Source organism: Micromys minutus (assembly GCF_963924665.1).
Source record: "Micromys minutus genome assembly, chromosome: 5".
Taxonomy (NCBI): Eukaryota; Metazoa; Chordata; class Mammalia; order Rodentia; family Muridae; genus Micromys; species Micromys minutus.
Genome location: NC_137974.1, coordinates 50,392,230 through 50,419,946, shown reverse-complemented (window position 1 = coordinate 50,419,946; position 27,717 = coordinate 50,392,230).

The following is a 27,717-nucleotide window of genomic DNA, read 5'->3' as shown; positions in this document are numbered from 1 at the left end:
TGTTTGACTCATACTAATATGAAAAATCATTGCCTATTGTGTTAGCATTGCTCTTGTAGTTTAGAAATACCTTCCCATGCACCAAACATGACAATCTCTATGAAAATAAAACAAATAAAAAGCATGAAAAGCCTTCCCCACATTTCTTATATTATTTTTTTCATTCATTTAATAAACACTTGTTGAGCATTTTTTAAATAACAGTCAGCATCAGTCATTTGATATTTGATGATATATAAAATCTGATCTTCAAGTCAGTTACAAATTTGTAAAAGAATATGCAGATGTAAATGAGTATGAGTCATGTACAGAGTCCAGAACAGTTTTGGCCAGAAAGTGACACAGGAGTGATGAGGTTTGAGTACCTTGTAGCCTGTAGCATTCACATTTGAGTTGGGTCATGAAAAAAATGTACAGACTTTCACTGTTTCATCCTGCTTCCCCCTCTGTCTGTCTCTGTCTCTCTGTCTGTCTCTTTGTCTCTCTCTGTCTTTCTCTCTGTCTCTATTTCTCTCTCTGTCTCCTCTCTGTCTCTGTCTGTCTGTCTGTCTGTCTGTCTGTCTGTCTCTCTCTCTCTCTCTCTCTATCTATCTATCTATTTATCTATCTATCTATCTCTATCTCTCTGTGTGTGTGTGTGTGTGTGTTTGTGTGTGTGTGTGTGTGTGTGTGTCTACCTCTCTCCCTCTCTCTTCTTCTCTCTCACTCTTTCCCTCCCGTGTTTCTGGGTGAATGGTTGTGTAAAGAGAGATGTGGGTTATTTTTTTGTTTTGTTTTGTTTTGTTTTTTTGTTTTCGGGGGCTTTTTGTAATGATTCTATTGTAAAGGTTCACACATTTGAAATCTACTACTTTCATACTTAGGGCAGAGCTGCTCCCTGCCCTAATAAAGCCCACTGGCCCAATTAATTCTTATTATGACAATTTCACTCTTTTTCTTACAATTTTGGATTGCTTCGATGAAGACTTTCTATATTTTTTATTTTTAAGCTTTATTTAAAAAAACAAAGATAAAAGAAAAAAATTTTAAACATTTTTGCATAAATGTATACACATACATTTTTGTCAGTGCTTGGCTTTTTTTTTTTTTAAGGTTTGATACTCTGCATTAAGGTCTTACTAGTTACAATGAGCAAAAAGTACATGTAAAACAGGATGTAACCTGGAATTAGTCAACATTTTCTTGGTGTGTAAGGATTGAGCATGACGTCCTTTTTTGTTTTGTTTTGTTTTTTTCTTGGACTTCACACAGTCTGTGAGTTGTTTCTGGGGTAGTCCAAGCCTCTGGGGTTAGCATCCCACTATCAGTGACTGCATATTATCTCTGTTCTTTTGTGACTGGGTTATCTCACTCAGGATGATATTCTCTAGATGCAACCATTTTCTTAAGAATTTGGTTAAGTCATTGTTTCTGATAGCTGAGTAGTACTCCATTGTGTAAATGTACCACAATTTTTGAATCCATTCATCTTCTGAAGGACATCTGGGTTCTTTCCAGCTTCTGGCTATTATAAATAGAGCTGCAATGAACATTGTGGTGCATGTATCTTTGTTGTATATTGGAGTGTCTCTGGGATATAAGCCCAGAAGTGGAATAGCTGGATCTTCAGGTAGTACTATGTCCAATTTTCTGAGAAATAACCAGACTGATTTCCAGAGTGGTTGTATCAGTTTACAACCCCACCAACAGTGGAGAAGTGTTCCTCTTTCTCCGCAACCTCGCCAGCATCTGTTGTCATCTGAGTTTTGGATCTTGGCCAATCTGACTGGTGTGAGGTGGAATCTCAGGGTTGTTTTGATTTGCATTTCCCTGATGGCTAAGGATGTCAAGCACTTCCTTAGATGTTTCTCAGCCATTCCATATTCCTCAATTGAGAACGTTTTGTTTGAAGACTTTCTATATTATACAGCCTTACCCAAATCCACAATATTAAATCTCATCACCAAAAATCTCATTGAAACCTCTAAAATGGTGTTTGACTAAACACTTAGGTACCATGCTCATCAATGCAGACAATCAAAATTAACTATATCAGGTCAGGAAAAAGGCCAAAGCGGAAGAGTTATATTTTAAAATTCTTTTCACATCTGCCAGTCATCAGAAGAACTTCCAAATTTAGCAAGACCTAATCTGTTTGTTATTGTTACTGTTGTTGTGAACATAATTGTTATAACAAAATGCCTGAAGCTAAACATTTTCTAAAGAAAGGTAATTTACATTTATTTATTTCATAATTTCAAAGGCTCAAAATGCACAATTGGCCACCCCTATTGGCTCAATCTGTGATGAAAGCCTCCAGAGCTGCATGAGCCACATCATTGTGCAGAAAAGATGTGAAAGGAGGACTCATGGGGTCAGAAAGACAGCAATAAAGACAAATAGGTTGCTTCCTCCCATATCTATGCTTGCAATAAACATCCAGAGTCCTATAGTTGTACCTTAGGACAGTTGTGCCTTTCATGATACACATATTCTAATATCTGCTATCAAAGGTTTCATCATCTTTTGATATACGACAGAAAAGATTGTGCCTTCAGTCAATGAACGATGGGGACTAACCATATCCAAATCCCTTCAGTAGATAGTCTACAGGCTGCTCCCTCATCGCCATTCCTCTTCCTAGTAACTGTTCTTCATTGTCTTGTCATATTGATAAGCTAACCAGCATCAACAGATGATCAATTCCCAGAGGACCCTTGTTTCTTTGCACCTAAAGGAGATATTTTCAATACAGTGCAAATTTCTCCACCCAAGCCTGGGTAGTCCTTGCTGGTTATGTGGGTTTAGAACCTTGACTTCTGGCTTCCCTTCATCAGAACCAGGACAGTAAATTATGAGCTTTAATGTTCTTGGGCATTTTCATTTTATCAAAGGGACCCATTAAGGACATTTATTTATCCAGACTTCCTGACAGCTGCCTGTACCAAGATGAACCAAGATGAACAGAGGGAGAAAATTCAAAGACAGAAAGTAGGGTAGAGTAATGAACTCAGACCTCATTAGAAGATAGAAAATCATAAGCAACCAGAAAGAAAATGCAGAAAGATAAAAGCTAAATTGATAAATTTATGTTAGCAGAGTGTAGATGTTGGGGGTGCAGGGGGGACCTGTATTGAAATCCTATAATATTTTAAAGACTCCAATACATTGCTTATTCTTATCCTCACCCAAGTCCTCTGCAGTAGCCTTGGTAGTCAAATTTCAGTCTGCAGAAACCAAATTTAGAGAAAAAAAAATCCTCTCTCTACAAAAGAATGTTAAGGTATCATGGGGCCTGAAACTTCCTACAACTGTAGGTGTTTCTAATATAAAAATATGTACAAATTAAAAATGACAGTGAAAAGTAAGAAAAACTAGAGTTTTAAAAAGCAAACAGGTAAATGGGGAAATGCTCTAAAAAGTCAGTTAAATGTGTTTTCTTTCTTAACCAACTACCTACCAGGTTACCTAGTTATTCATAATTTGACATAGTATTTTTATCTATGCTTTCTTTGACTTCCTCTACCTCTTGCCAAACTTCCACAATATTTTCTTTTTCACTCATTTTTTTTGAAACAGGGTCTCTTTAGACTAAGCTGACCTTAATTCATGATGTAGCTAAAGATGAGAAGCTTCTGATCTTCTGATCTTCCTGCTTCCATCTCCAAGGAGGTGGAGTCACAGGTTTGTCCCACTTTAATTAGTGATATTTCTAGCTGGACATTTTGTCCACTTTACTGGTTGTCATGTATATAACACCCTTCTCCACCCTTCCAACCTTCAAAACTAAGTAGGAGATAATGAAGGTTAGAGGAGAAAGGGGGAATAGTTCTCTTTAGACTACTTCTTACTGATTAGGAACATCAAGTTCCTTGGGCCAAGTCCAACTTCATCACCAAGATATCTCAAACCAGCATCCAGCAATCCAGCAATCTAGCAAATAACAAATGGCAAAAACAGCAGGGGACAGCTGTCACAGGGATCAGCAGCCATAGAGAGCAGCAGCCACAGGGAGCAGCAGCCACAGGGAGCAGCAGTGGAGCCTCTCCACAGCCATCTCCTCCCTTGGAGCTTTGTAATATTTATAACTTTTCAAGAGTCCCAAGAATTCTGAACCAAAACTATCTTCAGTGGCAAAATAATGCCCCTACTAGACCATGAGACAAATCATAGTTAGCTGCTATGGAAAATCAAAAGCAACCTGTATCCCACATCTGAGATTAAGGCAAAAATATATTCACATACCATTTCTGTGTTTTTAAAGAGTAAAGAAAAACATCACTATTATATTTTCTACCAAATATAAATCTTCATAGCACAATTGATCAAATTTGTTTTATCACTAATAGTTTAGAAAGTTTCTTTGAAAGAATTTGGGGTTTTTTAATTGCAACAAATCTTAAAATCCTTTGAACTACAAATAACTGTTAGTCCTGGCTCCACATGTATACATTACTTTGTCTTTATCCTCATTGTTGTACCTGGTAACATAAGGCAGTCCAAAGAACCTTCCTTAGAAATATTCTCATACCTAGAGATCAATGATAAAGGCAAACCATACAAAGTTAACTGAAAAAACAAAGAAAATCAACTCATCTTCTAAAGCTGAATACATCTCTCGCTCATTTTCTTATCTGCACTACCACATGGCCTGTTGCTCCTTGGTAGTCTTGGCAAAAAAAAGTGAGTAATGAAAAACAAAAATAAAGGTGAAAAATAGCAGATACGTGAATATCACATCAACAGATATGTGAATGATGTACTTCTACTAATTACAAAGGTTGTACAACTTGCTTAACAAGTAACAAGAGCCTCCTCAGAATGTCTAGGTCTGTGAATAAGAAAGAAGCAAAAACAGTCAACTGAACATCAACACAAAATTGTATTGTTCGCTTTCTCAGACTTTGAATGAGCCTCAGATGTACTTTTATAAAATTTGCCAGTCTACTCATTTTTAAAGTAGAATTCAATGACATTAAGTATATTGATACTGTTTAGGAGCCATCCCCAATAATGTTCTTCAGAATTTTTGATCCTAACATTTGGAAATCTGTACTTGTGGTTTGAAAATAAGTAGTCCCCATAGGCTCACAGGAATTTGCAATATTAAGTAGGAGGCGTGGCCTGGTTGGAGTAGGTATAGTGTTGTTAGAAGAGTAGGTCACTCCGGACGAGCTTTGAAGTCTCAGACTTTAAAGACAGGTAGAGATGAGCATAATCTTGCTGCTACATGTCAATCTGGGTGTAGAACTGTAATTTCAGTCTCTGTTGATGTGTCATTCCATGATGATAATGGACCAAATCTCTGAACTGTAAGCCAGCTCCAATTAAATGTTTTTCTTTGTAAAAGTTGCCATGGTCATCATGTCTCTTCACAGCAATAAAAACCCTAACTAAGACAGCACCCATTAAGCAAAAGCTACCCATCCTTCATTCACATCAGTCCCTGGCTATCTCTGTTCTTTCCATCTCTTAGATTTGACTATGCCAGAACTTCCTATGAATGTAACTTGTTCTTATGACTTTAGCTTATTTCATGTACATGCTTTCAAGTTTCATTCATGTTGTAGAGTTGTAAGATGTATCATGCTTAGTTTTCTTTAATTTAAAATTTTTGAACAACAGTTTATCTATATGCTGCACTGTGTGTATCTGTCCATCATGAACATCCTAAATGCTTCATAAGTTCTGTGAGTAAATATTTTATGACTGTCATCATACAAATACCTGTATGATTCTAGTTTCTGATTTTAGTTATTGTCAGTAAATACCCATGAGTAAAATTGGCAGACTACATGGAAATTGTATTATGAATTGGTTCATTGGCAACTGGTTTGTTATTCAAAAAAAGTTATATCTTCCAATTCATAGAATTTCAGTTTTTTTAATTTTAGAGAGGTTAAGGTAGCTCAATGGTAAAGCAGTTTTCACATGAGTTTGAGTTCAGGTCCCCAGACTCCACTAAAATGTGGAAGTAATAGTAGACATTAATAATCCTAATGACCCCAAAGAATGTCCAGAGCCACCTAGCCTGGATAAATAGTACAAAAATAAACAAAAGACCATGTCCTTAACATAGTAGATGGTAAGGACTCACAAGGCATGAGCATTCACACAAGTGTACATGGACAAATAAAAAGATTTAAAAATATATTTTCAATTCCTGTATATAGTTGTTGTCCTGTTTTGTTTTGATAATGTTTATCCGAATGTATATAAAGTCATATCTCACTATGGCCCACAATCATAATCCCATATAATTAAAAACAGGCAACCTTCTTTTCTCTTCCTATTGAGCTACTAGCCAGTTTTGACAGAATTATCCATCTAGTTACATAGATGTGTTCATGAACACCTTCATTTTTGTCTTACAGATTCTTACATTGATTGACTAAAACATGCATCAATAATGGGGTGAATAATGATTGATCTTCTTAGGGGTAAAATGGTGGGTTTTACTTAATAGAAAAAAATTCTAACATATATGGTAGCTGCACAGAATATGTGACACTCAGGTGTCACATTCAGAAAGAGAAAAAATATAGTATTCCTATATTGACCACATGACAGGGCTTCTAAGTACAAGGAGTACTTAGATCTCTAATTGTGATTGTTATGGGTAAACTGTCTCTAGTGGGGTATCTGGTTTATCTTAGAGTCTTATTTCTAGAAGCATATATTCTTACAAAAAATTTATGTCTAATCTTAAGGGACAGCTCCCTCTTTTATGAACTGATCCCATGTTTAGCAGTCCTCGCTGTTAGAAAATGTTATTCCATTGATAATTATCTTGAGCCTCCTAACATACATGGATTAAATCCATGAGCATGAAACTGTTCATGTTGACATCTCTTGATAAACACACACACACACACACACACACACACAAACACAAACATACACTTATGGTCATATTTCAGTAACAGTCATCTATAGACCTCCACTGTTTTGGGCAGCTTCAAGGAATAAATCAGACAGCAGATAAAAAAGTAAGCAAATTGATTCAGTTTGACCACTACCTGGACTAGTTCTAACTCTAATAATCCTACACAGGAAAGGTATATATACAGTTGCTGGTAATGTGGCACAGAATCAACACCTAAGCTATAAACTGACTTAATCAATCACTCACACTGTACATCTTAAAACTAGTAACCATTGTTCAGTCAATGACTACCAATAAAATAGTAGAAATAGTGCAGATTGGCTTTGAGTATCTAGAACAAGTTGATATTTACATAAAGAGACACTAAGTAGATCAGTAGTCAATATGGTGGCCTGCATAAATTTTATCAAACATTGCTATTGCCTGGGGGAGAAATGATGTTTTATGACCTACTATCAAAAAAAAAAAAAAACCCAAATATTTAAGAGAAAAGTTAAAATTGCATCTTGACCTTGGTCATAAGAATGAAGGTCTTGCTGACTGGTCAAAGCCATTGCCAAGATTTACAAACAAAATTGTGAAATAACAGACATCCTTCTGCAAGACAGAAACTTGATGGGTAGCAGTGAAAAAATGGGTTATTCTTGTAGTTAAAGCAACCAACATTTTGCCTAGATCTATACTTCAGTGAACTATGCCTCTCAAAACTAATCAAATTGGTGGCTAAAGCTACAAAATTATGGTATTTACATTGTTTTAAATTGCTTTTTGTAAAGGGTTAAAACTGAAGAGCTTTTTAAAAATATATTTACATGTCAAATGTAATACCCTCCATAAACCCCTATGTATTCCCCTCAATTCCCTGCTTCTATGAGGGGGTTCTCCCACGCACACACCAAACTACACTCTCCTGCCTCCCAGCACTAATATTTCTCTACACTGGGGCATAGAAACTTGGAATGACTAAGGGCTTCTTCTCCCCCTGATGCTAAATAAAGCCATCCTCTGCTACATATGCAGCTGGAGCCATGGGTCCATTAATTTGTAAAATCTTTAGATAGTGGTTGAAGCTCTGGGTGGTGGGTATTGTTGTTCTTCTGAGTATGCAAACCCTTTTGCCTCCTCCAATCCTTTCTCTAACTCCTCCAATGGGAACCCATTCTCAGTTCAATGTTTGACTGTGAGCATCGACCTCTGTATTTGCTATGATCTGGCAGAGACTCTCAAGAGACGCTATATAAGACTCTTGTTAGCATGCATTTTTTGGTATCAGCAATATTGTCTAGGCTCAGTGGCTATATGTGGGCTGGATATTCAGGTGAGGAAGTCTCAGGATGGCCTTTGCTCCAGAGTCCTCTTCAAACTTTGTCTCCATATTTCTGCCTGTAAATACTTTTGTTCCCCATTCTAAGAAGAATAGAGGCATCTACTTTCTGGCCTTCCTTCACTTTCAGCTTCATAATTTCTGTGAAGTGTTTCTTGGTAATTCTGATCTTTTTGGGCTAGTATCTGCTTATCAGTGAGTACATACCATAAGTCTTCTTTTGTGACTGCATTACTTCACTCAGGATGATAGCTTCAAGTTCTATCCATTTGCCTAGGAATTTCATGAAGTTATTCTTTTTAATTGCTGAGTAGTACTCCACTTTGTCAATGTACCACAATTTCTCTATCTATTCTTCTGTTGAAAGACATCTGGGTTCTTTGCAGCTTTGGGTTACTATAAATAAGGGTGCTCTGATCATGGTACAGCATGTTTCCTTGTTAGATGCTGGATCATCTTTTGGGTATATTCCCAGGAGTGGCATAAATGGGTTTTCAGGTAGTACTATGTTCAATTTTCTGAGGAACCGCCAGACTGATTTCCAGAATGGTTATACCAGCCTCCAGTCCCACCAACAATGGAGGACTGTTTCTTATTCTATACATCCTCTCCAGCATTTGTTGTTGCCTAAATTTTTTTTATCTTAGCAATTCTGACTGGTGTGAGGTGAAATTTCAGGGTTATTTTGATTTTCATGTCCCTGGTAACTAAGGATACTGAACATTTATTTAGGTGCTTCTCAGCCATTCTGTACTTTTAAGTATAGATTTCTTTAATTTTCTCTATGCTCAGATTTTTAATAGGGTTATTTGATTCTAAGTTCTTGAGATCATTGTATATATTGGATATTAGCACTCCATCAGATGTAGGATTGGCAAATTTTTTAACAATTCTGTTGGTTGCCATTTTGCCAAGTGTCCTTTGCCTTACAGAGCCTTTGCAATTTTCTGAGATCCCATTTGTCAATTCTTGATCTTAGAGCATAAGCCATTGGTATTCTGTTCAGGAAATTTCCCCCTGTGTCCATGTGTTTCAGGCTCTTCTCCACTTTATCTTCTATTAGTTTGAGTGTATCTGGCTTTATGTGGAGGTCCTTGATCCACTTGGACTTGAGTTTTCTAAAAGGAAAATAAGAACGAAGAGATTTGCATTTTTCTACATGCTCACAGCCAGTTGGTTCAGCACCATTTGTTGAAAATGCCATCTTTTTTCCACTTGATGGTTTTCGCTTGTTTGTCAGTGATCAAGTGGCCATAGGTGTGTAGGTTCATTTTTGAGTCTTCAATTCTAGTCCATTGATCTACCTTCCTGTCTCTGTACCAATACCATGCAGTTTTTTTCTGACTATTTCTCTGTAATACAGCATGAGGTCAGAAATAGTGATTCCTCCAGAAGTTTTTATTGTTGAGAATAGTCCTCCCTATCATGGGTTTTTGTTTTTTTCAAGTTAATTTGCAAATTGCTCTTTCTAACTAAGAACATTGTTACTATATCAATCTTGCCATCTAAGATCTTCTTCAATTTGTTTCTTCAGAGGCTTGAAGTTCTTGTCATACATATCTTCCCTTGCTTGGTTAGAATCACACCAATGTATTTTATATTATTTGTGACTATTGTAAAGGGTATCAATTTACTAATTGCTTTCTCAGCCTGTTTATCCTTTTAGTAGAGAAAGAAAAATGATTTGTTTGAGATAATTTTATATCCTGCCACTTTGCTGAAATTGTTTATAAATTGTAGGAGTTCTCTGGTAGAGATTTTGGGGTCACTTAAGTATACTATAATATCATCAAATAATGATATTTTGAACTCTTCCATTCTAATATTTACCCATTTGACTTCTTTTTATTGTATAATTGCTCTGGCTGGGACTTCCAGTGCTATATTGAATAGGTAGAGGTTGAGAGGGCAGCCTTGTCAAGTCCCTGATTTTAGTGAGATTGCTTCAAGTTTCTCAACATTTAGTTTGGTATTGGCTACAGGTTTGCTGTATATTGCTTTTACCATGTTTAGGTATGGGCCTTCAACTCTTGATCTTTCCAAGACTTTAAACATAAAGGGGTGTTAAATTTTGTCAAATACTTTCTCAGCATCTAATGATTTCTTAAATTTCCTCAGTTTCTGTTGTGATATCTTCACTTTCATTTTGATTTTGTTAATTTGGATACTTTCTCTGTACCCTCTAGTTAATCTAGCTAAGGGTTTGTCAATCTTTTTGATTGATTTTAAAGAACCAGCTCCTGGTTTTGTTGATTCTTTGTATAGTTCTTTTTTTTTTTTTCTAAATGGTTAGTCTCAGCTCTGAGTTTAATTATTTCCTGCCTTCTACCCTTTTGTGTGTATCTGATTTTTTTTGTTCTCAAGCTTTCAGGTGTATTGTCAAGTTGTTAGTGTATGCTCTCTTCAGTTTCTCTTTGTAGGCACTCAGAGCTTGGGTTTTCCTTTTAGCACTGCTTTCATTGTATCCCATATGTTTGGACATGCTGTGTGTTCATTTTTGTTAAATTCTAAAAAGTCTATGATTTTTTTATTTTTTTCTTTTGCCAAGCTATCATTGTTAACCTTCCATGTGTATGAGGTTTTTTTGTGTTTTGTTGTTGTTGAAGACCAGCCTAAGTCCACAGTGATATGATAGAATGCATAGGACTATTTTGATCTTCTTGCATTTGTTGAAACTTCTTTTGTGACTGATTATATGGTAGAGAACTGTGGCACATGGTCAACTCCTGGAGCAGGCAAAAACCAGGAGAATTTTGTCCTAGACAGTTCCTCAACTCCTGTGTCCTGAGGGCTCCAGGCAGGTTCTTCTTGGGCCAGGAATTTTCACAGAAGAGGTGGTCTTACCTTTGTTCTCATGTGTGTCCTGAGAGTCCAGATTTCTCCCAGCAGTGTCTGAATAGAGACCTATGGCACAGGGTCAGCTCTGGGCCTGAAGGGCTTTTTAAAAGCTAACTTTTAAATATATTTTGAAGAAACTTCTAAAAAGTTAATTTAAATACCATTCAAACTTTAATTCAATTGGTTATAAATGTTTATTTTTAATATTATTAACAGTTCTTATTGTGCCAAAATCAGCAGTTCTACAAATGCCAACCTGTCGGTTCTGAGAAAATGAACGTCTTATCATTTCAAATTATTATAAATGCCAATAAAAAGTGTTGCTGGTGATTATATCAGCTTTAAAGATTTGTGTTTAGATTTATAGTAAGAAATGAATCCTTCTATATTGAATGCTTCATTTAAAGTGAGTTTCCTTCTTTAAAAAAATACTCATTGTGATTAGCTACTCTCTCTGAGAAACAGCCTGCAATTTTGTCTTCTATCTTCAGTTTCTGAACACGAAGTGTCAAAGCATGAATGTGAAACATCTATCACTGAACTGAATGTTAGAACCTCCCAATCCAGCTGCTGATTTGTGCAAATTTTGAGAAATAAGTATTGGTTAGAGGAAATAAGAGTCTGGGAATGCAGCTTTATAATCCTTCCTGTTCTGCTTTCTTCTTTCTTTAAGATATAAATAACTAGCTGTCAAATGCTCAAATCATCTATTCGCACACTTTCTTCACAGTAACAAATAGTATCCCTCACTATTGCAATGATGAGAACAGTAATGGATACACCATTGTAGGTGATGATCATGTCTATTGGTCCCTGCTAGGTGGCCTTTGACTCTTAGAGTAAGCACTATCTGAAAAGATGAGATGCGTCCATTAACACTGTATTATGTCTGCCATAGGCAGAGCCTGCACACAGCCACCAGAACTCACAACCTGCCTGCAGAGAGCTGAGCACAGAGGAGTCGCAGGAACACTCTCCCTCCTGAGCCCACAGGCCTCTACCTGAATCCAGACAGAGCTACTGCTGGCCCATCACCATAGGAACTCACAGACTGCCCATAGAGAGCTGAACACCCAGGACCAATCTCTCTCCAGAGTCCATGGCCCATAGACAATCAGGAGAGAAAAACTTCGTTCAGAGACAACAAGGTTAACTAACATCAAAGATAAGAAGATGGAAGAGGCAAGCACAACAATCTAAGCAACAGAAACCAAGATAACCTTGCAACATCAGAACACAGCTCTTTTACCACAGCAAGAAGTGCATATCCCAACACAGCAGAAAAACAAAATTTGAACTGAAAATTGTGCCTCATGTTGATGATAGAGGGCCTCAAGAATTGTATAAATAATGCACTTAAAGAAATACAAAAGAACACAGACATACAAAGACACACACACACACACACACACACACACACACACACACACACACACACAACCCAAATATAAGCCCTTAGACAAATATAGAAAAACACAAGCAAAGAGATGAAGGAATTAAGCCAAACCATCCAGGATCTAAAAACAGAAATAAAAACAATAAAAAAAACCACAAAAAGAGACAATCACGGAGATAGAAAACATAGGAAAGAGGTCAGGAGTCATAGAACCAACCATCACCAATAGAATAAAAGAGATAGAAGAGAGAATCTCAGGGGCAGAACATAACATAGAAAGCATTGACACAACAGTCAGAAAAAAATGTAGAAATTAAAAAGCTCTTAACCAAAAACATCCAGGAAATCCAGGACACAACAACAAGGGCAAACCTAAGGATAACAGGTGTAGAAAAGAGTGAAGACTCCCAACTGAAAGGCCCAGTAAACATCTTTAACAAAATTATAGAAGAAAACTTTCCTATTCTAAAGAAAAAGATGACCATGAAAATACAAGAAGTCTACAAAACTCCATATAGATTGGACCAGAAAAGAAATTCTTCTCAATACATAAAGTCAAAACACCAAATGTTCCAAACAAAGAAAGAATACTAAAAGCAGTAAGGGAAAAAAGACAAGAAACATAAAAGCAGACCGATCAGAATTACAACAGACTTCTCAAGAGAAACTGTGAAACCTAGAAGATTCTGGACAGACATAATTCAGACCCTAAGAAAACAAAGTGCTAGCCAAGGCTACTATATACAGCAAAACTCTCAGTTACTATAAATGAGAAAGCAAGATTACACAATATCTGTCCACAAATCTAGTATTACAAAGGATAATAGATGGAAAACTCCAACACAAGGAGGGAAACTACACCATAGGAAAAGCAGTGAATTAATCCACTTGCAAAATAAAAAAATAAAAAACAAAAACAAAAACAAAATAAAAAGGCACACAAACATAATTCTACCTCTGACAACAAAATTAAAAGCAATTATTATTCCTTAATACCTCTTAATATCAATGGACTCAGTTCCCGAATAAAAACACATAAAGGCTATCAGGATGTATATGTTACCAGGATCCAGCTTTTTGCTTTATGCAGGAATCACATCTCAGTGACAAAGACTGACACTACCTCAGAGTAAAAGGTTGGGGAAAAAATTCCAAGCATATGGTCCCACGAAACCAGATGGAGTAGCCACCTAATATCAAATAAAATTGATTTTAACCAATAGCCATCACAAAGACAAGGAAGAACACATTTTACTCATCAAAAGAAAAATATATCAAGATGAACTCTCAATCCTGAACATCTATGTTCCAAATACAAGGGCACCCACATTCATAAAAAATACTCTACTAAAGCTTAAAGCAAATACTGCAACACACACAATAGCAGTGGGAGACTTGAATACCCCACTCTCATCAATGGACAGATCATGGAAGCAGAAATTGAAGAAAGACACATTGAGAGTAACAGAAGTTACAAACCAAATGGATTTAACAGACATCTATAGAACATCTCATCCTAAAACAAAAAAATATATACGTTCTTCCCAGAACGTCACCGCACCTTCTCCATAACTGACCATATATAGTTGGTCACAAAAGAAGCTTCAACAACTGCAAGAAAATCAAAATACTCTCATGCATTCTATAAGATTTGCCAGAACTATACTGATGCAGAGGAAGATGCTTGCAGCTTACCATCAGACTGAACATGGGGACCCCAATGAAGAGGCTAGATAAAGAACTGAAGGAACTGAAAGGGTCTGCAACCTCATGGGAAGAACAAAATTATCAAGCAACCAAGCACACTAGAGCTCCAAGGGCCTAAAACACCAACCAATGAGTTTTCATGGAGAGACGCATGGCTCCAGTTGCAAATGTAGCAGAGGATAGATAGCATTCTCTGGCATCAATAGGAGAAGAGGCACTGAGCTGGAAGAAAGAGGTTAGAAGAGGGAGCAAGTTCATTGAGGCAATGAGAGGGGGAGTGGGAATAGGATTGGGGGAAAGGGGATAACATCTGAAATGTAAATATAGAGACTATCCAAAAAACTGTATTATGTCTATTTATGGGCATAATCACATGTATTGTGTCATTTAACTTTTAGGTTAATAGTTTAGAGTATTATTTCTTTGACTTTTTCTGTCATTCCTTTTTTTTTTTTTTTTTACTTTTCTTTTTTCATCTGTATTTACAGACATCTCCCATCCCATCTGACATATCTCCCATATTTTCCCATCTCTATTTTTCCTCAATTTCCTATCCTGAATGTTGTTCTCTTTTTGTTTTTAATTTACTTATTTCTGTACTTACTTCAGTCTGTGTACTCATATCCAAATAATTAGAGCTAGGAACCTTCAGTGAGAAAGAACATTTGGCTTGAATTCATTTTGGGTATGTTTTTTGACTCAATATGATCTTTTCATTCGTCTGAAAAGCTCATTATTTCATTTATTTTAATCTGAATAGCATTTCACAGTGCATATGTGCCTGCCTTGGTTAGGGTTTCATGGCTGTGAAGGAACAACATGACCAATATAACTCTTTTAATTGAAAACATTTCATTCTGTCTGCCTTACAGTTTTAGAGGTTCAATCCATTATCATCATCGCAGGAGGCATGGCAGTGTGCATAAAGATACAGTGCTGGAAGAGGACCTATATATTTAAATCTTGATCTGAAGGCAGTCAGGAAGAGACTGACTTCTGCAGGCAGCCAGTAGGAAGTTCTGATTCCATACTAAGTGTGAAGCTTGAGCACAGGACATCACAAAGCCTACCCTCACAAGTGATGTGCTTTCTCCATCAAGGCCATACCTCTTCCAATAAGAGCATACTTTCTAATAGTGTCATTCCCTATTCCCAAGCAATCAAACATATGAATCTATGAGAAACAAACATATTCAAAACACCTCATTCTACTCCCCGGCCACCACATGCATGAAGCCATAACAATGTAAAATGCATTTATTCCAACTTCAAAAGTCCCCATAGTCTGTCATAGTCATGACGATATTTAAATGTCTGAAGTTCAAAGTCTCTTCTGTAATTCATTCAGTCTCTTAACTATGATCCTGTATGTATGTCTGAGTTAGGGTTTTCCTGCTGTGAACAGCCACCAGGACCAGAGCAACTTTTACAAGGACAACATTTAATTGGGGCTTGCTTACAGGCAGAAGTTGAGTCTAGTATCTTAAAGGTAGGAACATGACACCATTCAGACAAGCATGGTGCCATAGGAGCTGAGAGTTCTGCATCTTTGTCTGAAGCCTGCTAGAAGAGTGGCTTCCAGACAATTAGAAAGAAAATATTAAAGCCCATGCCCACAGTGACACCACCTACTCTAAGAGGGCTTCACCTCCTAGTAGTGCTATGCTCTGGGCCAAACATATACAAACTATCACATTCTATAAAATTAAAATTAAAAGGTAGATCACAAGGGATATAAATCATTATTTCAAGACTTCATAGTTTGGAAATAATGGACCAATGCAATACCAAAAACTGCTGAGCATACTCATCTCTGTATCTGATATAAAACTGCTTTCACCTTTGTTGACTACAATGCATTTCTTTGTCTTGGACAGTTTTTACTTCCTGTGAGCCATTTTTCTCAGTAGGTATCAAATAACTCTGGCATCTCTAACCATCTCTAATCTAACTCTGGTATATAAGGCAACTTTAATTTCAAATTTTCTTGTCCCAATATCTGGGATTCACATTTGCACTTCTAGAGCCTTCCAAAGGGTTTGGTCACTTCTCCAGCTCTGGCCTCTGTACTACTCTAACCTCTGGCTGACTCTCCAGGTCTGCTGCTACTATTATTGGCAGTCATCCCATGGAACTGACATCTCCAATACACTAAAGTCTTCTAATGCAACTAGGTTGCACTTTCACCAATAGCCTCTCATGAGTTCTTTTCATGGTGTCAGTTCTCTATTTCAACTGCCACTGTGGCTACACTTTCACCAGTGGCACTTCCTTGGTTGTAATAGTGCCACACCTGAGCTACTTTTAAACACTCTTTCATAGCTTTAAATATACAGTGCTGTCTGGGTTTTTCTTACACGTTACCAAGTCTGGCTGCCAGCATCTTGGCTATCCCTGTGGATATCAAGTGGAAGAAAACACTATCCAGAAGATTTTATCTCAGTGGTGCTCTTCTCTTCTTAATCACCATTAATTTTTTAGTTCTATCTAACCAGCAGCAAATGTCTAAGTAACTACTTCTATTCTTGACTATAAAACCAGACCTACCTTGCCAATGCTCCAAATCCTAAGGATAGATGAATCTGAAATATTCCCACCTCATTCCATTACATTTTCTCTAGCCTTTTGTTTTTAATGGTTTCTTTCACTGCCTAAACTTGTCTGGCCTGTAACTTCTTCTGTACACTGACTTTGAATTCAGAGATTTGTATACCTGTTTTCTGAGTGCTGTTATTATAGGTGTATACCATACCTAAATCTAAATTTTTCTTTACTTTCTTTCCTCAAGATCTTTATAAGACAGCCACTGTGCCTCAAAATCTGAATCAAAAACATGTGGCATCAGATGTCAAGATATGAATCAAAATCCTGTGTCTTTTAGCCTCGAGATCTGGATCATAAATATATAAATATATCCTCTATTTCTAGGTTGTAGCTTATTCCAAGTAGAGTAGAGTTGACAAGAATAGCCATCACAATCAATCCCTTATCAATTTGACATACTTATGTCCCAATGAAGGCAAACACCAGGTCAATAGTATATAACATTAGGTATAACTATCCTTTCTTCAAGTGCAAACATGTAAATAATAAGCTTAGCTCAGTGAGGTCTTGCCCCAAAGTCACTATTCCCAAAATTCCATTTAATATCCTTGAATACAGGATTGAGCTCTATTTCACTTCTTGGTGCCCTTTAATACTTGAGCCATATATTTCCTGTATTTTCTTTCTCACCTGAATACCACTAACCAAAACACTCTTTATAAAAGTGAACTACACTGCAGAGTCTATTCTAGTCTCTTTTTTTTCTTTCTTTCTTTCCTTTTTTTAAGATTTCTTTGGTCAATGGAATTAATCTAAACCACTCCATCTTACCCTTAGGCAGGCTCTTCAGATAAGGGCAATAAGCAGACGTACTCTTCTTCAAAATATCACAAGAATGATCTCCAAGTAATATACTAAATTTCTTCTTCTTTGGATCTTCTTGAGCCAAACCTCTGCAGTTCAAATCACCCACAATACAACTTCCCTGTTCCTACTAATGAGGCCCATTAAACCTCACTTAAAATATTCCAATGCTTTCCTAATCCAAAATCCACACATCCACATTCCTTCAAACAAAAGAATGGGCAGGCTTATTAGAGCAATGACTTAGTTCCCTGTACAAGGCATCTGTCAGAATACAATCTGACAAAGGCAACTATTATAAAAGAAAACATGTAATCTGTTCTGGTTTGTAGTTCCAGAAGGTTGGTCTGTTATTATCATGGCAGGAAACATGACAGCATGCAGGCAGACATGGTACTGGAGGAGGAACTGAGAGTTCTACTTGATCTGCAGGCAGCAGAGACTGATTTGCCCAGTCAGACAGTGAAAGGCTCTGATTCTGCACTGAGCAGAGCTTGAGAAATAGAAGTCCTCAACACCCACCTCCACATTACGCATTTCCTCCAACAATGCCACATGTCATCCAATAAGGCCACACTTCCTAACAGTGCCACTCACTATATACAAACATTTAAACACATAAATCTTTGGGGGTAAACCTATTTAAACCACCAGAGTACCACATTTATATTATTCATTTTTGACGGAAAGGCATTAAGGGTTTTTACATTTCCAAGCTATTGTAAATAAGCAAGAAACAACATGGCTGAGCAAATATCTATAGAGTATGATGTCAAGTCTTTTGAGCATTTCCGAAGGACTGACATACTGGGTAATACAGTAGATTCATTCTTAGATTTCTGAGAATTTTCCACACTGATTTTTATAGTGGATGTACCAAATTGCAATGCCAGCAAGAGTAAATGAGCACTCCTTTTCCTCAAATTCCCACCAGCATTAGTTCCAGATTTTTCTCTTGATATTTGCAATTCTCACTGAGGTAAGATGAAATTTCAAAGTTGTTTTGACTATCATTTCCTTCATCACTTAGAATAATAAATACTGGGGAGGAAGATTTTATATGTTTTGTTGTGATTATTTTGTTTTGTTTCTCCTTATTATTCTTTTTTCTAAAATTTTTTATTAAGATTCTTTGTTCATTGAGTTTTTGTATGTTCTAAATATTAACTGTAAGGAAAAGATGACGGGGCACCAATGAAAGGAAAAGTCACAGGGCACCAATGTTAGGGGAAGGATAACGATCCGAGTCAGGGCACCAATGTTAGGGGAAGGATGAAGAGAGTGGGGGGCATATGGCCCAAGGAGGTGCGGCGAGGCCTGAGGGCAAGGGAGATGCCTCTGAGGGGTCCATGTTGGGAATCCCTTCCCTGAGGGACCAGCCACACAACAGTATAGTACGGAATAGAGTTTATTCAGGTCATGGGAGAGTTAAGAGGGTGGTAGAGGCAGAGAGAGAGAAGTAGAGGAGTAGAGGCCGGCCATGAGCACCTGGGAGAGAGGGGGGAAGGGAAGGGAAGAGGGAGGCTGCAAGAGCACAAGGGCAGGAGAGGCCAAGAGAGAGAGGAGGGGTCAAGCAGCTCCTTTTATAGTGTCAGGTCACTGGGGCGGAGCATACCTGGCCACTGCTGGGTAATTGAGGGGTGGGGTATACCTGGCTGTTGCTAGGTAACTGAGAGGTGGAGTTTACAGAATCCCAACATTAACTAGTTGTCAGAAATATAGCTAGTAAACATTCTCCCCTAATCTGTGAATTTTCTCTACACCCAGTCAATTCAATTGTTCCTTTAGCTCCGCAGAAGGTTTTGTTTCAAGAAGTGTCATTTGTTATCTGGGACCACCTCCGTCAAACAAAAGGTTCCCCAGGGAAGGGGCAAGGATTTAAAGAAAAAAGAGACAGTCAAAATTGTAACATGACTTGGCCAATCTTGAGGCTGAAGGGAAGCCTTCTTTATTCAGTCCTCTTTAAACCACTTTTATTATATGTAGAAAGATAACATCAGTTCTGAGTCAGGGAACAGGCAAGTTAATAATAAAAAATCCCATAAACATCTTTCGGGAGGCCAGGTGTAAAGAAGGGATCCCAAGAGACAAAGAAACTGCCCCACCCACATCCTCTGAATGCTTCCCTGAGCTACAAGTGTAAATGATCTACCCTGAGCTACAACTCTAAGTGTTCTGCCCTGAGCTTCAAATGCAAATGTTCTTAATCAAGGCCAGTTTCCTGAGTATAGGACCAGAGTCAAATTCCTGCCTTGACCAGCTTCTGATTGTCCTGGTGAAGTAAAAACTTCTCCCTGCCAACTATCCAGTGGTGCCAAAAATGATCTCCACAAGTTGTCAGTTGTTGTTCTCGGAAAAATGGAATCCTGTTCTGGAAGTCCTTTCCTATACTTAGGTTGTGTCTGGAATTGCCTATGTTTACTCCTAGTGGTTTCTGTGCTTCAAGTTTCACATTTAGGTATTCAATCCATTTAAAGTAATTTTTGAGCAAGATGCACATGAATATCTAGTTTTCCCAGCACTATTTGTTGAAGTTTTGTTTTGTTTCACTATAGGTTTCTGGCATCTTTGTTAAATATTAAGTGTTTTAAGTCATGATGTGGTTTTCACTTTGTTCCATTGGTCTACATTTCATTTTTGTACTAGTACCATATTTTTTATTACTATAATTTAGTAATATATCTCAAGATCTAGAATGGTAATTCATCCAGAATCTATTTTATTCAGGATCGTTAGGCTATCTGGGGTAGTTAATGGATTTATTTTATTTTAACTTACCTTTTTTCTGTTTCTGTGAAGAATAAGATGGGCATTTTAGTTGGAACTTGTAAGTAGCTGTAAGTGATTATATTCACATTATCAGTTCTACTATTCCATGAGCATGGGATGTCAACCCTTTTCCCAGTCCCACATTCACCCTTCCCTTTTCCCTTTGGCTGTAAGAGAGTGCTCCCCCACCCACCCATACTTTACCATCCCACCACTCCAGGATGCCCCCATGCTGAGGCATCAATCCTCCCAGAAACCAAGGACCTCTTCTCCAGCTGCTGTCAAATAAGGCCATCCTCTGCTACTGAATAAAGCCTGACCCTCTAACAGGTAAAGTAGAAGACCACTAGCAGGTAGAGTAGGGCCAAAAATGCAGGCTAGCCAGTTCTGCAAAAGTATCCTTCGATTCCAGGAACTGGCTGACCATAAAGAATTTATGGCCTTAAGGTCAGGGTGACTCTGTTTCAGAAACTGACTGACCATAAAAACATAAAAGTTAAATAACACATCATAAACAATCTTGAGAAACCAGATGTTTCCCTTACAAATTCTTCACTGGTGTTTTTGGTATTCTCCAATGATGTTCACCCCTTCCGCTGGGTTGTGGTTTGTCTTCCTTAAAAACCCCTACTCTCAGCCACTCGGGGTCAAACTCCTCTACCCCTGCGTGGGATATGAGTTTCAACCCCAGCGCTAAATTTCAATAAACCTCGTGTGATTGCAGCAAGGACGGTCTCTCGTGAGTTCTTGGGGGCTGGGGATCGTGTTATCCCAAGACTAGACCTAGGGTCTCCCCTCTGTGGGACTCTTTCACTACGTATGTATCTGGAGTCAAGGATTCCCTCCAGGGACAATCCTTGGATGATGGTCTGGACTCCGGGAGAACTGGGTGGTCAGGTCAGCCTATGTTGTTCTTCCAGTGGTGTTGCTCTCCAGCTCAGCTCCTCCAGTACTTCAACCATCTCCCTGCCCAGCTTCCCTGAGTTCCATCTGATGGTTCACTCCAAAATTCTACATCTGCTTTGGTCAGTTGCTGGCTGGACTAGGTTTCTGACAGCAAGAACCTTTTGACCACAACAAGAGTGTTGAGTTTAATGTCTGCAGACATAATAGATCCCAAAGGTAGTGCAGTTTCTGACTGGTCCTTCCTTCAGTCTCTGTTCCATGTTTTCTCCCTGTTCTTCCTTGGTTTCTGGATCTATGGTAATTGCAAGTTTTATTGAGTGTAGTAGTCTGGGATGGCGTTTTTGTTCTCTTGGGGTTTGTACAATGTCTTTCCAGGAACTTCTGGCTTTTAGAGTGTTTGTTAAAAAGTCTGGTGTAATTCTGATAGGTCTGGTAGTGGTTTAATTTTGAAGTTTCACCGAATCTAGGAAGTCATCCATTTCTTTAGACTTTTAACATAATAGATGTTTTTAAAATAGACCCTGATATTCTAAATTTTTTGTGTTTATTGTAATGGTTTTTTTTTTTTTTTTTTTGCTTTTGATTCTGTTACTTATGTCTATTTTCTTTTAATTAGTTTATATAAGAGCCTGGCAATTTTGTTTATCTTCTCAGAGAATTGGTTCTTAGATTTATTGGTGTTTTCTTTTGTCTTCTTTATTTTTATTTCATTGATTACTATTCTGGTTTGTATTATGATTTTTTTAAATTTATTTTTCTGTCAAATGAGTTTAGACTTGTTTTTCAACTTTTTGGGGTTTATCATCAAGCCATTTATTTTTCATCTTTATAATTTTTAACCTATTTAAAAGTTTTAATCTGCTTCATAAAACTGCTTCCAGTGTGTGCCAAAGGTTTTGATATGGTGTGTGCTTTCATTTTCATTTAGTTTCAGGATTTTTATAATTTCTTTCTTGGTTATTCTTTGAAACAGTCATCATTCAATATAAGTTCTTTGGTCTTCATTAATTTGTATATTTAGTAGGTATTTGTGTGGTAACAATTTTAAGTTAATATTAATGGAATACTTTCAATCTTTTTGAATTTGTAAAAAATATGTGTGTTACATGGGGTGCTTTAGGTATATAGAAAACATTTATGTACCACTGAATAGAAAACATATTCTTTGGTGTCTGGTTGAAAATTTCTGTAGATATCTATTAAGACAAATTGATGTGTGGTAGCAATTAATTCTGATGTTTTGTTGGTTGTTTTTGTTCAGATGCCTTATCTAATGGACAAAGTGGGGTATAAAAGTCACCTACTAATGAATTGACATTAATCTGTTTCTTCAATTCTAGTATTAGATTTTTGTGAAATTTGGTGGCATGAGTTTTGTCAATTTATCTTCAGGATAGTTATGCCATCTTGGTTAACTGTTTCCTTGATTAAAATGAATTGTTCATTTTTATCTTATATGATTAGTTTTAGTTTGAGGTCTACTTTATCAGATATTAGAATATGAATATGTAATTGCTTTCTCATCCCATTGAACTATTTTATGGATTATTTTACTCTAATATAGTGTTTCCTGACTGTAAGTGTGTGAAAATCATTGAAGAAAGACTCAAATTGTATGCAAAAACAGAGAGTGTTTATTCTGCAGAAACAACTAGCATGTGTAGGTCATCTATCTGCTAAAATGGCTACCCAAAACAAAGGTATGGAGGTCTCTTTATAGGAAACCTGAAAAACTCTAGAGTGATATGATAATCAAAATTTTATTAGTGGGTGCTAGGGAGGTGGGGTCCAAATAGTCAGTGGTCTACATTCCTATGGCAAAGACATTGAATTGTGTGATAAAATAGAACTGCCCGGGGTGGATGGCCCATTCTGAGGTGTTTCTCCATTTTTATGGTTATCACTAGACTCTTCATTAGGAATTTTCTGGTCATATTTATTGAGCTGATGAATTACTGTTTTTTTTTTTTCAATTTTATTGGGTATTCTCTGTATTTACAGTTCAAAAGTTATATCCTCCTCACCCACTCCCTCCCTCCTCCCCGTCAACTTTCTTCTATGAAGATGTTCCCTCTCACAATCATACTCTCTACCTGAATACCTTGGTTATTGATGAGGTTGTTCTTTCCATGAGGTTGCAAATCTTTCAGTACTTTCACTCCTTTCTCTAGCTCTTTCATTGGGATCCCCATGTTCAGTCAGATGTTTAGCTGCAAGCATCCACATCTGTATCTATATGAGACTGAGAGAGCCTCTGTGGAGACATCCATCTTTGGTTACTACCAGTAAACACTTCTTAGAATCAGCAATAGTGCTTGGGTTTAGTGGTTGCGTATAGGGTGGTTCTCCAGGTGAGGCAGTCTTTGTAGATCTTTTTTCATCAATCCCTGCTCTTCTATTTGATCTTGTATTTCCTCTCCTGTTTTTTTTCTCCCTTCCAAGAAGGACTGAGACATTCCCATTCTGGTCTTCCTTCTTTTTGAGCTTCATATGTTCTGTGGATGGTTTCTTGGGTATTCTGAGCTTTTTTCTTGGGGGGGGGGGTAGAATCTACTTGTAAGTGAGTGTATACCATAAGTGTTCTTTTGTAACTAGATTACCTCACTCAGGATGATAGCTTCAAGTTCTATGCATTTGCCTAGCAATTTCATGAACTTGTTGTTTTTAATAGCTAACTAGTATTCCATTGTGTATATGTACCACAATTTCTTTATCCATTTCTTTGTGTAAGGACATCTGGGTTTTTTTTTCAGCTTTGGGCTATTATAAATAAGATTGCTGTAAACATTTTTGAGCATTGGTCCTTGTTATGTGTTATAGCTACTTTTGGGTATATGCCCAGGAGTGGTATAGCTGGGTCCTAAGGTAGTACTATGTCAAATTTTGTGAGGAACCACCAGATTGATTTGCAAAGTTGTTGTACCAGTTTACAGTCCAACCAACAGTAGAGAAGTATTCTTCTTTCTCTACATCCTTGCTATCATTTTCTCTCACCTGAGTTTTTTATCTTAGCCATTCTGACTGGTATGAGGTGAAATCTTAGGGTTGTTTTGATTTACATTTCCCTGATGACTAGGGATGTTGAGAATTTCTTTAGGTGTTTCTCAGCCATTCAATATTCCTCAGTTGAGAAGTCTTTGTGTGGCTCTGTACCCCTTTTTAATAGGATTCTTTTATTCTCTAGAGTCTAACTTGAGTTCTTTGCATATATTGAATACTAACCTTCTATCAGATGTAGGGTTGGCAAAAATCTTTTTCCCAATCTGTTGTTTGCCATTTTGTCCTTTTGACAGTGACCATGGCCTTACTGGAACTATGTAATTTTATCAGATTCAATTTGTCAATTCTTGATCTTAGAGCATAAGTTACTGGTATTCTGCTCAGGAAATTTTTCCTGTGCCTGTGTGTTCTAAGTTCTTCCCCACTTTCTGTTTTATTAGTTTCAGTGTACCTGGTTTTATGTGGGATGTCTTTGATCCACTTGAATTTGAACTTTGTATAAGAAGATGAAAAGGGGTCAACTTGCCTTTTTCTGCATGCTATCTGCCAGTTGACCAAGCACTATTTGTTGAAGAGGCTGTTCTTTTTCCACTCAATGTTTTTAGCTTCTTTGTCAAAGATCCAGTGACAATAGGTGTGCATATTCATTTATAGGTCTTCGATTATATTCCATTGGTCTACCTGCCTGTCTCTGTACTGAAACCAGGTAGTTTTTTTTATCACAATTGATCTGTGATACAGCTTTTGGTCAGGGATGGTGATTCCCCCAGAATTTTTTTATTGTTGAGAATGGTTTTGCTATCTTGGGTTTTTATTATTCCAAATGAATTTACAAACTGCTCTTTCTATAATAAATTGAGTTGGAATTTTGATGGGGATTGCATTGAAGTTGTAAATTGCCTTAGTCAAGATGGCCAGTTTTTCAATCCATGAGCATGGGAGATCTCTCCATCTTCTGAGGTCTTCTTTAATTTTCTTCTTCACAGACATAAAGTTCTTGTTGTACAGATCCTTTACTTGCTTGGTTAGGGTCACAGCAAGATATTTTATATTCTTTGTGACTATTGTGAAGTGTGTCAATTCTCTAATTTCTTTCTCAGCCTGTTTGTCCTTTGAATATAGGAACGCTGCTGATTTGTTTTAGTTAATTTTATATCCATTGATGAGAGTGGGGTGTTGAAGACTCCTACTATTATTGGGTGTGGTGTAATATATGCTCCAAGCTTTAGTAGAGTTTCTTTTATGAATGTGGTTGCTCTTGTATTTGGAGCATAGATATTCAGGATTGAGAATTCATCTTCATAGATTTTTTTCCTGTGAAGAATAAAAAGTGTCTTCTCTTGTCTTTTTTGATAACTTTTGGTTGAAAATATGTTTTGTTTGATACTAGGATGGCTACTCCAGCTTGTTTCCTGGAACCTTTTACATGGAAAGTTTTTTCACAACCTTTTACTTTGAGGTAGTTCCTGTCTTTGTTGCTGAGATGAATTTCCTGTATGAAGTAAAATGCTGGATCCTGTTTACTTATCAAATCTCATAGTCTATGTCTTTTGATTACAGAATTGAGCACATTGATGTTAAGGGATATCAAGGAATAGTGATTGTTGTTTCTTGCTATTTTGTTGGTAGAAGTAGAGTTATGATGGTGTGCTTTTCTTTTTTGGTGTTTGTTACAAGATGATTTATTTCTTGATTTTTCTAGGGTGAAGTTTCTCTCTTTGTGGCAGTGTTTTCCTGCTATTATCCTTTGTATGGTTGGATTTGTGGACAGGCACTGTGTAAATTTGTTTTTGTCCTGGAATGTCTTGGTTTCTCCATGGTGATTGAGAGTTTTGCTGGATATAATTACCTGGGATGGAACTTTTGTTTCCTTCAGGTTTGTATGATGTCAGTCCAAGGTCTTCTAATTTTTATAGTCTCTGTTGAAAATAGAGTTATATATTCTGCTATAATTCTGATTGATCTGCCTTTATATGTTACCTGTTCTTTTTCTCTTACTGCTTTTAGTATTCTTTCTTTGTTTTGAGCATTTGTTGTTTTGATTATTATGTGTTGGAAAAAATATTTTTTCTTGTCCAGTCTCTTTGGGGTTCTGTAGGCTTCTTGTATGTACATGGTCATCTCTTTTTTTAGGTTATGGAAGTTTTCTTCTAATTTTGTTGAAAATATTTACTGGGCCTTTCAGTTGGAAGTCTTTGCTCTCTTCTACTTCTATTATCATTATGTTTAGTCTTCTCATTGTGTCATGAATTTCCTGGATATTTAGGGTTAGAATCTTTTTCATTTTTGCATTTTCTGACTGTTGTGTCAGTGAATTCTATGGTATCTTTTGCTCCTGAGATGCTCTCCTCCATCTCTTGTATTTTGTGACTCCTGATTTCTTTCCTAGGTTTTCCAACTTCAGGGATGTCTCCTTTTGTGATTCCCTTGTTGTTTTTAATTTCTGTTTTTAGTTTCTTCACCTGGTTGTTTGTGCTTTCCTGTAGTTCTTTAAGTGATTGGGGGGGGGGGCTGTGTTTTCTCTTTAAGGACTTCAGTTTGTTTGCATGTGTTCTCCTGGCTTTCGTGTAGTTTTGTAAGTGTGTTATTTATGTGCTTCTCAAAGATCTCCACCATAATTATGAAGTATGATTTTAAGTCTAAACCTTGTTTTTTTGGTAAGTTGGAATATCCGCTATTTGTGGTGATGGGAGAACTGGGTTCTGATATTGCCAAGTTGACTTGGTTTCTGTTTCTTAGAGTCTTGCACTTGCTTCTTGCTATCTTGTGTTATAGGTGATGCTAGGTGATCTTGTTGTCTCTTACTAGAGCTTGTATCTCATGTGGGTCTGTGGGCCCATGATCTCCAGAGAGAGATTGCTCCTGGATGTTCATCTGTGGGTAGGCTGTGACTTCAGATGGCAGAGCGCAGTCCTCCTGCAGTTCTCCCAAGTTTCCAAAGACCCTTCCACTTAGGATGGATAGTGCTCCTGCAGCTCTTCTGAGATTCCAGGGACCTGTGGGCAGGTAGTCCACTGGTCCTCATAAAACTAGTCCTGGTCTGGCCTTTGGCCAGAAGTGTGTGCTTTCTGACAGTACCACCAAAGCTTGTGCCACGAGAGTTCTTAGTGGCTTCTCCCAGGATAGACCTTGGGCAGAAGTTGACTCACCCTTCCACTTAGGATGGAGAGCACTCCTTAGCTGGTATCTTATGATGTAGTTTCTGATACTTATGGTCTATTACTGAAGATGGTTTCTTACTCATCCCCCCCCCTTTTTGTTTTTTGTTTTTGTTGTCGTTGTTGTTTGTTTTTAATCAAGTCTGGTCTTTAAAATGGACACAAATGGAGTTCTTTAATGGAGATAAATAGCATTTATATTGTCCTTTCACAATGTTCATAATTGTTCAACCCATTAATATAGTCCATTATATTTTGATGATCCTCATGTGTTATGGGATAGTTTTGTGCCTGTGTATTCAGATGCTCATTATTGTGCTCAGAGAACTCCTTGTAGTCTTGAGGT